We start from the raw sequence: 14,520 nt of genomic DNA, 5'->3' as shown, positions 1-14,520 counted from the left end.
GCTTGTTGTGTCTGTTCAGGGGCTGATGTTTGGGAACTATTTATTGTCTATGATTAAAGTGCCAGAAACCAAAAGGGAGCAATTCAGTCCGAAACTCCACAGAAACACTCTATTTCTCCCTCCGAGTGAACTAAGGTGCTATAATGGTGAGTATAGCTGCCTTCCAAAAGTTAATTCCAACAGGTTTGAATCCCAGTTCGCTGAATTCAGAAACACCAAGACTGGAACCGAATTTGATGATGTTCAGAGCGATAGTGTTTCCAAAACACAAACGGGTCAAATTTACATAAAAATACTTTTAAAATTCATTTATTTCTCCCATAACGTTGAATTTAACTCTGATCCTTTGTATTATTATTTGCCCTGATCTGTACAGTGGATACGGAACACAATTGCCCGGATTCAGTGAAATTAATTGATTTTCTGAAGTCTTTCCCTCTGCTGATTCCCGTTCCTTATTTCAATTATGTCGGATTAACCTTTCTGATCGATAGAAGGGTCATAGTCCTGAACCGTTAACCCGAGCTTCCCTTCTCCACAGATGCTGCCGGACCTGCTGAGTCTTTCCACCATTTTCGGTTTTAATTTTTTCTATATTTTATCCCTTTCACTTTTGACGGTCGCCGTTGAAACTTGCAGATTTGCGCTCAGTTTTTATTTGTGTTTCAGTTCGGTTTATTTGAATTAATATAAATCGAGTCCTGAGAATCAGACAGAAATCTTGTGCAATGTGGAGTGAAACATAATGGGGCAACTTTCGAATGAGCAAAACAAAAACTTTATTATGAATCAATTGTCTAATTTTTCACGGACAAAATATGAAAAAGTACGAGAGTAGAAGTTACAGAGAGAAACTATTTCCTCACATTACACATTGTCCTGAATCTGGAACAACGACAGATGATGTGAATTTGTTCCACTCTGTTACAGTTCTCACTTATGGCCAGTAGATGTCAGACTGCATGTGAGTGTGGGATTAATTCTCTGTCTGTCAGTCTCTGTTACTGTATGTGAGTGTGATATTCATTCTGTATCCGTCAGTCTCCAGTACAGTCTGTGAGTGTGGGATTCATTCTGTATCTGTCAATCTCTGGTACTGTATGTGAGTGTGATATTCATTCTGTATCCGTCAGTCTCCAGCACAGTCTGTGAGTGTGGGATTCATTCTGTATCTCTCAGTCTCTGGTACTGTATGTGAGTGTGGGATTCATTCTGTGACTGTCAATCTCTGGGAATGTTTGTGAGTGTGGGATTCGTTCTGTATCTGTCAATCTCTGGTGCTATCTGTGAGTGTGGGATTCATTCTTTGACTGTCAGTCTCTGGTATTTTATCTCAGTTTGGATTCATTCTGTAACTCAGTCTCTGGGCAAAGTGCAAGTCTGGATTCGTTCTGTATTCTTATTTCAGGTTACAGTATGGTGTTTCAAACTGTATCTTTAAGTCATTAATGTATGCAAATCTTTCATCTAGCATTAATTTGTAAATATGGATACAGTTTCGGATTTTATTTTAATCAAACAACGTGTGTGAGTTTTGTTGTCGGATTACATTTTAATCTCTGTGAAGATAATGTACATTTCAATCTTTTACTGTGAAATTATTGGACTGGTATTTATTGTGTCGCTCAGTCTGGGCTAATGGAATTGATATTGTATCTTTCAGTCTGACACTATGAGATTTTTCGACTGGTATGGAATGTGTGGTTCAGACTGTACTAATGGAATTGACACTCTAACTTTCAGTCAGACACTGCGAGAGATTTTTGGACTGGTTTCTGATGTGTAGCTGAGTCTACACTAATAGGATTCACACTGTCTGTTTCAGTATGATGATGTATGTGAATTTTGGACGGTATATAATGTGTAGCTCAGTCTGCACTAATTGAATTCATACTGTACCTTTCAGTCTGACACTGCACAATATATTTAGACTGGTTTGAAAGGTATAGTTCAGTCTGCACTAATGGAATTGATACTGTATCTTCCAGTCTGATACTGTGTGAGATTTTTGTACTGGTATGTAACGTGTCGGTCAGTCTGTACTAATCAAATCGATACTATATATTTCAGTATGATACTGTATGTGATTTTTGGACAGGTATCTAATGTGAAACTCTGTCTGCAGTAAAGGAATTGATATTGTATCTTCCAGTACGATACCTTATGCGAATTTTGGACTGGTATATAATGTGTAGCTCAAACTGCACTAATGGGATTGATAGTGTATCTTTCAACCTGACACTGAGATTTTTGGACTGGTATGTGATGTGCAGCTCAGTCTGCAATAATGGGATTGATACTGTGTCTTTCAATCTGATACTGTATGAGAATTTTCGACTGGTATCTAATGTGCACCTCAGCCTGCAGTAAAGGAATTGAAACTGTACATTTCATTCTGACACTATGAGGTTTTTGGACATTTGTGAGTCAAAAATGGGTAACATCTGAAATGGTATCTAATTTATATCTCAGTGTACACTATTGTCATGAATATGGCATCTTTAAACTCATAATGTGTGTGAGTTGTGGGCTGGTATTTAATTTGAATCTTGGAGTACACTATTGTGATTCATTCTGTATCTATCGATCAGTACCATGTGTCAGTTCTACCTGGTATTTAATTTGCAGCTAAGGCTGAACGAATGTGAGATTAACACCGTGCCTTTCAATCTGATACTGGGTGTGATTTTGGACTGGGAAATATTTATCTGCCGGTCAGCGATACTGAGTCATTGTGAAATGGGAATTATGTCTTTCTCTCCTGCTCTCTTTGACTGTTGGATTGGGATCAGTGCGCGACTGACTATTTCTGCTGTCTGAGATTGTGGGACTGATGACTTGTTTGTGTCTCTGTGCTCTGTGAGTGATAAGGTACCTCATGTGTATGAGAAGGAGCTGGCTGCACTGACTGCTCTTTGTGCCCCGGGTGGAGTAAACATCACACTGATTCTGGGTCCTTCAAGGATTTAACTGTAGGAAGAAAAAGTATGTCTTGTAATTCAAGAACAGGTAAAGTAGAAAATACAAAACTGATCAATTGAATCTCTGTTAATAATCATTGTAATAACCACAAATGAAAACCAGCGATACAAAGTGTCAGTGTCTGACTCCACTGCAGTACTGCAGCACTCAGCTTCTGCACACCAGGTGTGTTGGGCTGTTTTACAACAATTTAGTGACATCCAGACACAACCCAACCGCTGCACTGATCAATGAATGGGACTACCGATGGGGACTGGACCGTTGCACACATCAGATTTCTAATTCCCTCTCCCTTGGAATGAACAGTTCAACCGAAACAAAACAGCCGCTGTTTAAAATGAGTCCTTCAAACTTCTCACCTGATGCCTGCAATAGATGCTCTTTGTATAACTCCCCACATCCTTACTTTCCGGCTCTGTTTACTGCTCAATAACAAAGAGTAAAGTTTAATGGACAGGTATAAAAAAATCAGATTTAATACCTGCCACCAATCACAAACACGCTCACACTGCACATTGTCCGGTTTCAGCAATTTGTTCCGAACTGTTGCAGTTCTGCTTCCGGCCAGTAGATGTCCCCAAACCCCGGGTCATTGAAGTTTACAGATGAGAGAGGGACAGAAGATAAACTCATTCTTCACATTATATTGTACGGGTGGGATTTAGAGAAACTGGGAATGGAGACGAGCTGCAAGTACATTTTGTTTGACCAAACACTACTTGTAATGCTGTGTTAAATTCTTGTAATTGATTTCGGGGGTATTGTCAATACTGAGGAAGACTGGGACAAAATAAACTTGCAGAACAGCCGTGTAAATGGCCATTGAATTTCAATATAGAAAGGTGTGAGGTGGGGCATTTCGCGAGGGGGAATAAGGAGGCCACATACTGCATGGAAAATAAGAGTCTAAATGGGGTAGAGGAGCAATTTAAATCGTGTCGTGGGAAATCAGAGAGAAACACTGCGCAATGTACAGTGAAATATAATGGGGCAAATTCACAACTATCGAATGAGTGAAAGAAAAACTTTATTATGAATCAATTGTCTTCATGTTTCACCGTCAAAATGTGCAAAAATACGAGAGTAAAAGTTACAGACAGAAACTTTCCTCACATTGCACACTGTCCTGTTTCTGCAACCACGACAGATAATGTGAATTTGTTCCGCTTTTTTACAGTTCTCGCTTACGTCCAGTAGAGGTCAGTTTTTGGTACTGTACATGAGAGTGGGGTTTATTCTGTATCTGTCAGTCTCTGGTACTGTATATGAGAGTGAGGTTTATTCTGTATCTGTCTGTCTCTGGTACCGTTTTTGAGAGTGGTGTTTATTCTGTACCTGTCTGTCTGTCTCTGGTACTGTATATGAGAGTGGAGTTTATTCTGTATCTGACAGTCTCTGGTGCTTTATGTCAGTGTGAGGTTAATTCCATCACTGCCAGTCTCTGGTGCTGTGTGTGAGTGTGGAATTAACTATGTACCTGTCAGTCTATGGTACTGTCAGTGTGAGTGGGATTCATTCTGTATCTGCCATTCTCTGCTGCTTTATCTCAGTGTGGGATTCATTATGTAATTCAGTCTCTGAGACAATGTGCAAGTCTGAATTCATTCCATATTCTTATTTCAGTTCAGAGTATCGTACTTGAAAATGTATCTTGAACACTCCAAATTATATACAGTTCTTTGTCGAGTATTTGATTTGATAATATGGATGCACTTTTCGATTTTCTTTAATCAAACAATGTGTGTGAGTTTTGGAGTGGTATTACATCTTAATCTCTGAAATCTATTGTGAATGATAATGTACCTTTCAATCTGTTCACGTTGAAATTATTGGACTAGTATGTAATGTGTAGTTCAGTCTGCAATAATGTGATTAATTCTGTGTCGGAGTCTAACACTGTGAGAGACTTTTGGACTGGTGAGTAACATATAGCTCAGTCTAGGCTAATGGAATTGAAATTGTATCTTTGAGTCTGATATGTTGTGACATTGTTGGACTGCTATATAATCTGTGGCCCTGTCTGCACTCACGGAATCGATACTGTATCTTTCAGTCTAATATTGTATGAGATTGTTGGGCTGTTATTTAATTTTAGCTCAGGTGGTGTGAATAGAATTTAAACTATACCTTCCAGTCTGATCATTTATGGGGTTTGTGGACTCGAATGTAATGTGTAGCTCAGTCTGTACCAATGGTATTGATAATGTTTATTTCAGTATAACATGAGTATTACCAATATATCGAATATGTAGCTCAGTCTGCACCAATGGAATTGACACTGTATCTTTCAATCTGACACGATGAGATTTTTGGACTGGTATGTAATGCGCAACTCAGTCTGCAGTAATGTGATTGTGAGATTCATTCTGCATCTGTCAGTCTCTGGTACTGTTTGTGAGTGTGAGATTCATTCTGTATCTGTCAGTCTCTGGTACTGTATGTGAGTGTGAGCTTCATTCTGTATCTGTCAGTCTCTGGTACTGTTTGTGAGTGTGAGATTCATTCTTTATCTGTCAACCCCTGGTACTGTGCATGAGTGAGATTCATTCTGTTCCTGGTATGGTGGGTGAGTGTGGGATTCATTCTATATCTGTCAGTCCCTGATACTGTGCGTGAGTGAGATTCATTCTGTTCGTGGTACTGTATGTGAGTGTAGGATTCATTCTATATCTGTCAGTCTCTGGTACTGACTGTGAGCTTGGTGTATATTCTGCATCTGTGAGTCTCAGGGGTACTATATAAAAGTGATGGATTCATTCTGTATCTGTCAGTCTCTGGTACTTACTGTGAGCTTGGTGTATATTCTGCATCTGTGAGTCTCAGGGGTACTATATATAAGTGATGGATTCATTCTGTATCTGTCAGTCTCTGGTGCTGTATGTGAATGTGGGATTCATTCTGTATCTGCCATTCTCTGCAACTTTATCTCAGTGTGGGATTCATTCTGTAATTCAGTCTCTGAGAAAATGTGCAAGTCTGAATTCATTCTGTATTCTTATTTCAGTTTACAGTATCTTATTTGAAACTGTATCTTTAATACTTTAAATTATATATAGTTCTCCGTTGATTATTTAATTTGTAAATATGGATTTCTTTTGATTTTCTTTAATCAAAGAATGTGTGTGAGTTTTGGAGTAGTAATACATATTAATCTCTAAACTCTATTGTGAATGACAATGTACCTTTCAATCTGTTCATGGTGAAATTACTGGACTGGTATGTAATGTGTAGTTCAGTCTGCAATAATGGGACTAATTCTGTATCGGAGTCGAACACTGTGTGAGATTTTTGGACTGGTAAGCAATATGTAGCTCATCCTGAACTAAAGGAATTGATACTCTATCTATCAGTCTGATACTGTATGAGATTTTTGGACTGGAATGTGATGTGTAGCTCAGTCTTCAAAAATGGAAGTGATACTGAATCTTTCAATCTGATTCTCTGAGATTTTAGGACTGGTGAGTAACATGTAGCTCAGTCTGTGCTCATGGAATTGATGTTGTATCTTTGAGTCTGATAGGATATGAGATTGTTGGACTGCTATATAATGTGTGGCTCAGTCTGCACTAATGAAATCGATACTGTATCTTTCAGTCTAATGTTGTATGGGATTTTCAGTCTTGTATGTATTGTACAGCTCAGGCGGTACGAATAGAATTGAAACTGTATCTTCCTGTCTGCTCATTTATGAGGTTTTTGGACTGGTATATAATGTGTAGCTCAGTCTGTACCAATGGTATTGATACTATTTATTTCAGTATAATACTGAGTATTTACCAATATATCTAATATGTAGCTCAGTCTGCACTAATGGAATTTATACTGTATCTTTCAATCTGGCACGAGGAGATCTTTGGACTGGTCTGTAAAGTGTAACTCAGTCTGCAGTAATGTGACTGTGATATTCATTCTGTATCTGTCAGTTTCTGCTACTGTATGTGAGTGAAATTCATTCTGTTCCTGGTACTCTATGTGAGTGTGGGAATCATTCTGTATCTGTCAGTCTCTGGTATTGTGTGTGGGTGTGGGATTCATTCTGTATCTGTCAGTCTCGAGTATTGTGTGTGGGTGAGACATTCATTCTGTATCTAACAATTTCTGATGCTGTGGATCAGTGAGAGAAATTCTGTATCTGTCAGTCTGTGCGATAATGTGTGAGTGTGGGATTCATTTTGAGTCTGTCAGTCTCTGGTAGATTGTATGAGTTTGGGATTCATTCCATATATCAGTCTCTGGCACTCTATCAGAGTGTGAGATTCATTCTTTATCTGTATCTAATTTGTATTTCCGTTTACAGTATGGTGTTCAAATCTGTATCTTTAAAACCTTAATGTATGAATATTATTTCCCAGTCTTTAATTAGTAGATAATGATATATTTTAAAATGTAATGCTGTCGGATATAATCAGATAATGTGGGCATCTATTTTTGGACTACTATTAAATCTGTATCGATGGGAAAACAATTGTGAATTTGTGCATCTTCCAAACTGATATGGTGACATTTTTGAACTTGTATATAATGTGGAGCTCAGTCTGCATGAATAGAATACTGTATATTTCAGTCTGAATCTGTAACAGTTTTGTTGTCGTGGTTTCTAATGTGTAGCTCAGTCTGCATTAATGGAATTGACACTGTATCTTTCAATCTGACACTGTGAGATTTTTGGACTGGTACGTAATGTGCAACCAAGCCTGCATTGATGGAATTGATACGTTATCTTTCAATCTGTGACTGTGAGATTTTTGCTCTGGTAAGTAATTTGTAACTCAGCCTGCACGAATATAGGTGACTGTGAGATTCACCTTGCATCTCTCAGTCTCTGGTACTGCATGTGAGTTTGGGATTCATGCTGTATCTGTCACTCTCTGGTACTCAATTTGAGTGTGGGATTCATTCTGTATATACATTCTCTAGTACTGTGTGTGGGTGTTGAATTATTTCCATATAAGCAGTTTCTCATAATGTATGTGAGTGTGGGATTGATTCTGTATCTGTCAATCTCTGGTACTGTGTGTGAGTGTGGGATTCATTCTGTATCTGTCAGTATCTGGTACTGTGTGTGAGTGTGAGATTCATTCTGTATCTGTCATTCTCTGGTGCTGTGTGTGAGTGTGGGATTCATTCTGTATCTGTCACTCTCTGGTACTGTGTGTGAGTGTGGGATTCATTCTGTATCTGTCAGTATCTGGTACTGTGTGTGAGTGTGAGATTCATTCTGTATCTGTCATTCTCTGGTACTGTGTGTGAGTGTGGGATTCATTCTGTATCTGTCAGTCTCTGGTACTGTGTGTGAGTGTGGGATTCATTCTGTATCTGTCAGTCTCTGGTGCTGTGTGTGAGTGTGGGATTCATTCTGTATCTGTCAGTCTCTGGTACTGTGTGTGAGTGTGGGATTCATTCTATATCTGCAGTTCTCAGGTACTGTGTGTGAGTGTGGGATTCATTCCGTATCTGTCAGTCTCTGGTGCTGTGTGTGAGTGTGAGATTCAATCTGTATCTGTCAGTCTCTGGTACTATGTGTGAGTGTGGGATTCATACTTTACCTGTAAGTCTCGAGTGCTTTATGAGAGTGTGGGATGAACTTGATATCTGTCAGTCCTTGGTACTGTATGGCCAGTGTGGGATTCATTCTGTATCTGTCATCTCTTGTACCGTACTTCAGTGTGGGATTGAATTTATGTCTGGCAACCTCTCGTACTGTATGTGAGTGTGAGATTCATTCTGTATCTGTGTGTCTCTGTACTGTATCTGAGTGTAAGATTCATTCTGTATCTGTATGGAATTATTCTCTCAGATTACATTATGGCGTTCAATACTGTAGCTTTAATGTCTTAATGTTTAAATAGTTTTTCACATTATTTAATTGGTCCTAATGGATACACTTTAGGATTTGATGCTGGAGGTTTCAATCAGATAATTTGTGTGCTTTTTGACTCGTATTAAATGTGTATTTCTGTGATTACTATTGTGAATGATAATGAATCTTTCAAAATGATATTGTGAATTGGTATTTAATGTGTAGATCAGTCTGCACTAAAGGAATTGATACTGTAACTTTAAACTTTGTTTCATAAGATTTTTGGAGTCGTGTGTAATGTGTATCTCGGTCTGGATGAACAGAATTGATACAGTATCTTTTAATCTCATACTACCAGTGTATTATAAACTGGTATCTAATTTGTTTCTCAGGTTACACTGTCACAGCATTTCTCAATCTGATACTGTACGTGAGTTTTGCACTAGCAATTTGTATTCGAATGGTACACTATTTGAATGGATACTGCATGTATTAAATTCACATGTGTGTGAGAGTTCTGGGCTCGAATTCAATAGGAATCTCAAGGAACGTTATTGGGATTCATTCTGGACCTTTCAATCGGGTACCATGTGTGATTTCTATCTGGTATTTAATTCATGGCTAATGTTGCCCCTTTTTGAGATAGACAATCTGAGAGTGTGATTTTGGACTTGGATTTTTGTATCTCCCTGTCAGCGGGACTGAGTTAGGGGGAAATGGAACAGTGTCTGCCTCACCTGTTCTGTTTGACTATGGATTGAAAATGTGTCTCTGGAACTTGGGATCATTGTGGGACTGAGTACTTCTGCTGTCTGAGACTGTGGAACTGATGACCTGTCTGTGACTCCGTGCTCTGTGTGTGTGATAATGTACTTACTGTGTGTGAGAAGGAGCTGGCTGCACTGTTCCTTGTGCCTCGGGTGGAGGAAACATCACATTTATTCTGGCTCCTTCAAGGGTTTGCCTGTAGAAAGAAACGTATGTCTGGTAACTCAAGAACAGGTGACGAAGAAAATACAGAAGTGATCAGTTTAATATCTGTTAATAATTATTTTGAATATCCATAAATGTAAATCAGCGATTCAAACAGTGTCAGTGTCTGACTCCACTGTAGTACTGCAGCACCCAGCTTCTGCACACCAGGTGTGTTGGGCTGTTTTACAACAATGTATTGACATCCAGACACAACCCAACCCCTCCACTAACAAATGAATGGGACTACCCGATGGGGCAGGGACGTTTGTACAGGTCAGGATTCTAATCCCCTCTCCCATGGGACTAACCGTTCAAATGAAACCAAACTGCCGCTGTTTAAAATGTGTCCTTCACACTTCTCACCTGATGCCTGCAATTGACGCTCTTTGTATAACTCCCCACATCCTGACTGTCCGGCTCTGTTTCCACTCTTCACTGTCCAATAACAATAAACAGCGTGAGACTGGAACTAAACCAGGAACATTCACTACTGGTTTGGGGAGAGAAAGCAGCAATGATTTTAAATAGCAGGTTCTTCCCATTCTGTCTCCCTTACCCTGTACACACCCTGGACACACACAGCCCGAGAATGACCTCTCCCTTCCCCCGCTCACTCCATGTTCCGGGACCAGTTCCTGATCCACTCCGCCTCTTACAAACAGCCCCCGGACTCCCCCTGACCTTCCCCCGGACTCAATGCCGATCTCTGAGCCCATCTGCGGACACGGTCCCGAAGCGATGAGCTGCTGTAACGAGGCTGCTCTTTGCTCCCTTCCCCCGGGGGCCGTGATCTCTCCATTCCCGGCTGTTTTAAACCATCTTCTTCCGCTCACTGAGGGAATGGCGCCCACAGGCCGAGCTGGGGGAGGGGAGCGCGCATGCGCTCTTCTGCTCACCAACATCGAGCGCTGGGGGCGGGGCTGAGTCACGCATGCGCAGATATCTGGTTTAATTCCCAATACAAAAATCGATGGAAACTTTCCCCAATTGGAATTTTTCCGAGTCTGAGCAAAGGAAGTGGGTCTGGGGGAAAGGTCAGAGGGAATGGGGTCCACAGGCAGTGCAGGAACAGGCACCAGAATGGGAAACAGATGGGATTCCACCAGTGCCTAACGCTGGAATCAGACTGACTTTACAATCTCTAACTATTAAACTAGATGTTTCCATCCCTGCTGTTTCTCTCGGTATCTTTTGATGATGTGGAGATGCCGGTGATGGACTGGGGTTGACAATTGTAAACAATTTTACAACACCAAGTTATGTCCAGCAATTTTATTTTAAATTCACAAGCTTTCGGATATTTTCTCCTTCCTCAGGCAAATGTTTGCCTGAGGAAGGAGAAAATCTCCGAAAGCTTGTGAATTTAAAATAAAATTGCTGGACTATAACTTGGTGTTGTAAAATTGTTTACAATTATCTTTTGATGGTAAAGAGTCTTCCAGAGATAAAGTGGGCGGCTGTGTAACGAACCAATGGATTCTGTTCATTCTTGGCTCTCTGACTGATAAAGCAACGCGTGACTCCGAAATTGGAGGGAGGATTTCTCAAACCAATCCTGGAGAAACAGGGGAGGAAAGTGAGAGTCGGTGTATTTGCTGGGACCGAGTAGGATTAATATCTGACAGCAACAGACCCAATTTATTTCAATCGGAGTGAAACTCTTGGTCACTGAGAGTAAGACCGAACGGCCCTGAGCTGCAAGATTGCTGAGGGTACAACACACAAGAGAGGGTTAAATGTGTGACACTGTCCCTGAGAGTGGGATTAATAATGTGTCTGCCTCTGAAATAATATCAGTGAGAGATGAGACTGCATCTTCTGTCACTCTTCTGTGGAATAAAAATTGGAATGGAATATTTCCCTGTTTGTTACTGGGTGAAAACGGGAAATTACTGGTCAGTTTCTCTCTCTCTCTTGTTCAGTATATGAAGGCGGGATACTGTTCCTGAGCGTGAAACGGACATACTGATAGGAAGCGTAAGGCTGACAATATGCCTGTCTCTCTCTCTCTCTTTCTCTCTAGCGTTGAACTTGAAGATGGAATACAATTAACTGAGCGTGAAACAGACACACTGGTGGGAAGTTTGAGACTGATATTGTGTCTGTCTGTCTGTGTGTCTCTGTATGTCTGTCTGTCTTTCTCTCTCTCTAGTGCTGTACATGAAGACGGGATACTGTTACTGACCGTTATATGGACAGACTGATAGAAAGGGAAAGACTGATTCTGTGTCTGTGAACAGACCTCCGGTGTTGTTGGTGAGACGGTCACTGTCGTTTTATTATTTATAAACCGGATTGACGGTGCATTTAGCAGTCTCCAGTCCAGGAAGGAAAGGTGGAGTGAAACAGCCTGTTATTGTTTAGCTGGACTGCCTGTTAGTGTTGAATTTATTCAGTAACCAGCCGTCTCTGGGTGTTGAGATTGGGATTCATATGACACCTGTTACTATTGTCTGTCAGTCAGTTTAGGAGGAGAGAGAAACACAGAGAGACTGGAGGAGCCCAAAGCGGATAATTTTTATTTTTAACTGAACCAAATATATTTCTGTGTGCGAACAATATAATCCTGTAAAACCAGATATGGATCATCACATCCACAGCTGTGATTGGCTCCTGCCCCTGAATCTGGGGACCAGACACTGTGAGGAGCGCCGGCCTCAGAGTGTTTAACAGTTACTGAGCTGGGAAACTACAACGAACCCCCGAGAATCTGCAGCACAGGCCGAGCGGGGAGGAAAGCCTGTCCCGGGAATTGTCAATCTGGCGAACAGTTTGTCCTGTGAATGTGAAGATGTGAACATTGATTCAGAGAGAGTGTGTTAAAGGGGCGGGCGGGTTAGATTAATTTCACTGTGTTTGTTTGGCCGGTCTCATCGCCGCATTTCCGAGATCCTTTTGAGTATAATTTTTAAAAATCCCTGTCAAAGGATCGCCCTCCTCCCCTGCCGAGTTCCGAAGTGGAAATTTAAGGTAAAGTTTTAAATCAATTCAAGATTTCAGCCGAAAAACGGAGATCATGTCAGCGATCGGGTGAGAGAGCGCGATCAGTGCATCGATGAAACGGGTTTAAATCGAAACTGGTGCTTTTAATTCCGGTGAAAGTTTTTCGACAGCAAACATACCGGTGTTAGAAATAGGAAGGGGCTAGTCTGGGACTCTGGAGTGTCCGATTTGAATTGGAATCGGGGAGTTTAAGAGGAGAGAGAAACACAGAGAGGCTGGAGGGGCCGGGAGCTGACAGCAGGGTGTCTCCGCCCCGTCCGCTCTGTGCCTTTAAGTTGCTCTGTGCCGCCGCCTCGCGTTTCATTTCTGACCCAGCTCTGACTGTCAGAGAAGTTTTTTGCAGATTCCCGGACATGACAGACACTGCAGCCGCAGAAGCGGCACCTCCTGCCGCCGCCGCTCCACCCAAGGCTCCCAAGAAGAAGAAGGCGGTTCCCCGACCCAAGACCACCGGTCCCCCGTTGGGAGAACAGATCCTCAAGATTGTGGGGGATTGCAAGGATCGCAAGGGGATATCCCTGGCCGCGATAAAGAAGGTTCTGGCTACCAAAGGCCTGGATGTGGAGAAGCTCCGGTCCCAGATCAAATTAAGTATCAAGAGAAATGTGGAAAAAGGCTCCCTGGTGCAGATCAAGGGCACGGGCGCCTCGGGCTCCTTCAGAGTCGCTAAGAAGGAAACCCAGACAAAAGTGGTAAAGAAGGTGAAGAAACAAGTGACCAAAAAATCTCCCGGAAAGAAACCAGCGGCCAAAAAAACAGCGGTCAAGAAATCAGCAGCCAAGAAACCAGCGGTCAAGAAATCGACCACGAAAAAGGCGGCGAAATCACCAATTAAGAAGAAAGCGGCGGCTAAGAAGCCCAAGACCCCCAAGACAGTGAAGGCGAAGAAGGTGGAAAAACCGAGGGCCAAGCCCAAGCCGAAGTCAGCAAAGCCCAAGAAAGCAGCGGGCAAAAAGAAATAAAAAATCAAGTTCAACTTTTGACCATCTGAACCCAACGGCTCTTCTCAGAGCCACCCACGTCTCTCAGAAAAGAGCTGATCCCGGAATCAGATGATTCCTGTCCCGGGGCCGGGCTCAGATTTCAGATAGAAATCATTTCAAATAAACCCAGGGTCCCGGTGACTCGCTGACATTCGCTATTCCCGCCACACCCCCACTGTCTGAAATAAAATAGAGAGAATGGGATGTCCGGGCCGGGCCTCACTGGAACTGGCGTGTGTTCGGCTCCAGTCCCAGTTCATTTATTCTCACAGATTCAGGGCGAGAGTCGGTGACAGGGTAAAACTGGCGGAGATCCGCCGCTATCACAATTCAAACCCCAACACATGAGATTCTCCAAATCAGCTGGAATAAAGTGTTTGTAAACTGCTGAACCCGTCTGGGAGGGGATGTGTGGGGAGATCGAATCGGGTCTGGGACTGAAATGGAAGGAGGCGGGTTGACTTGTTATAGAAAGGACTGTATTTTGGCAGGAATATTGCTGACTATTGATTGTAACGGTGCTTATTGAAAAGCTCCGGGATTCTATGTAGCCCGAGTCTGTAAGGGTTTGTGCGGAGCGCTGTGTTTCGGTTCTATTATCGATAAACGGATTGAAATTGGCGGTGGAGAAAGCTGGAGGTGGAGCTGGAATAGCAGAGGCCGCTCTCCGCTCTGTCCGTCACACTGACTCTCTCCTCCCCTCCCTGTTTAATATCTCACTCTGCCTCCTCCCCTCCCTCTCTCACCCTCTGTCTGTTTCAGTCAGGTCAGGGCAGG

The 14,520-nt window shown here is 41.9% G+C and overlaps 2 protein-coding genes and 2 long non-coding RNA genes across 4 annotated transcripts in view; 1 reads left to right on the top strand and 3 right to left on the bottom strand.

The window, feature by feature from the left end:
* Positions 1 to 14,520, bottom strand: part of LOC137316793 (zinc finger protein 850-like) — a 512,000-nt gene that overhangs the window by 185,156 nt on the left and 312,324 nt on the right. The gene's annotated exons all lie outside the window — the stretch shown is intronic.
* Positions 1 to 14,520, bottom strand: part of LOC137316818 (uncharacterized) — a 181,828-nt gene that overhangs the window by 30,027 nt on the left and 137,281 nt on the right. The window lies entirely within an intron of this gene.
* Positions 1 to 14,520, top strand: part of LOC137316796 (zinc finger protein 271-like) — a 182,061-nt gene that overhangs the window by 145,357 nt on the left and 22,184 nt on the right. The window lies entirely within an intron of this gene.
* Positions 812 to 10,432, bottom strand: LOC137316826 (uncharacterized). The gene is made up of 4 exons (XR_010961619.1): positions 10,121 to 10,432; positions 9,660 to 9,746; positions 3,342 to 3,404; positions 812 to 2,970 (listed from the first exon to the last, which is right to left on the bottom strand). It is a non-coding gene; the product is annotated as an uncharacterized lncRNA (long non-coding RNA).

Source organism: Heptranchias perlo, unplaced genomic scaffold, assembly GCF_035084215.1.
Source record: "Heptranchias perlo isolate sHepPer1 unplaced genomic scaffold, sHepPer1.hap1 HAP1_SCAFFOLD_60, whole genome shotgun sequence".
Taxonomy (NCBI): Eukaryota; Metazoa; Chordata; class Chondrichthyes; order Hexanchiformes; family Hexanchidae; genus Heptranchias; species Heptranchias perlo.
Note: the sequence above shows the minus strand (reverse complement) of the source record. Positions and strands in the feature narration are given on the sequence as shown.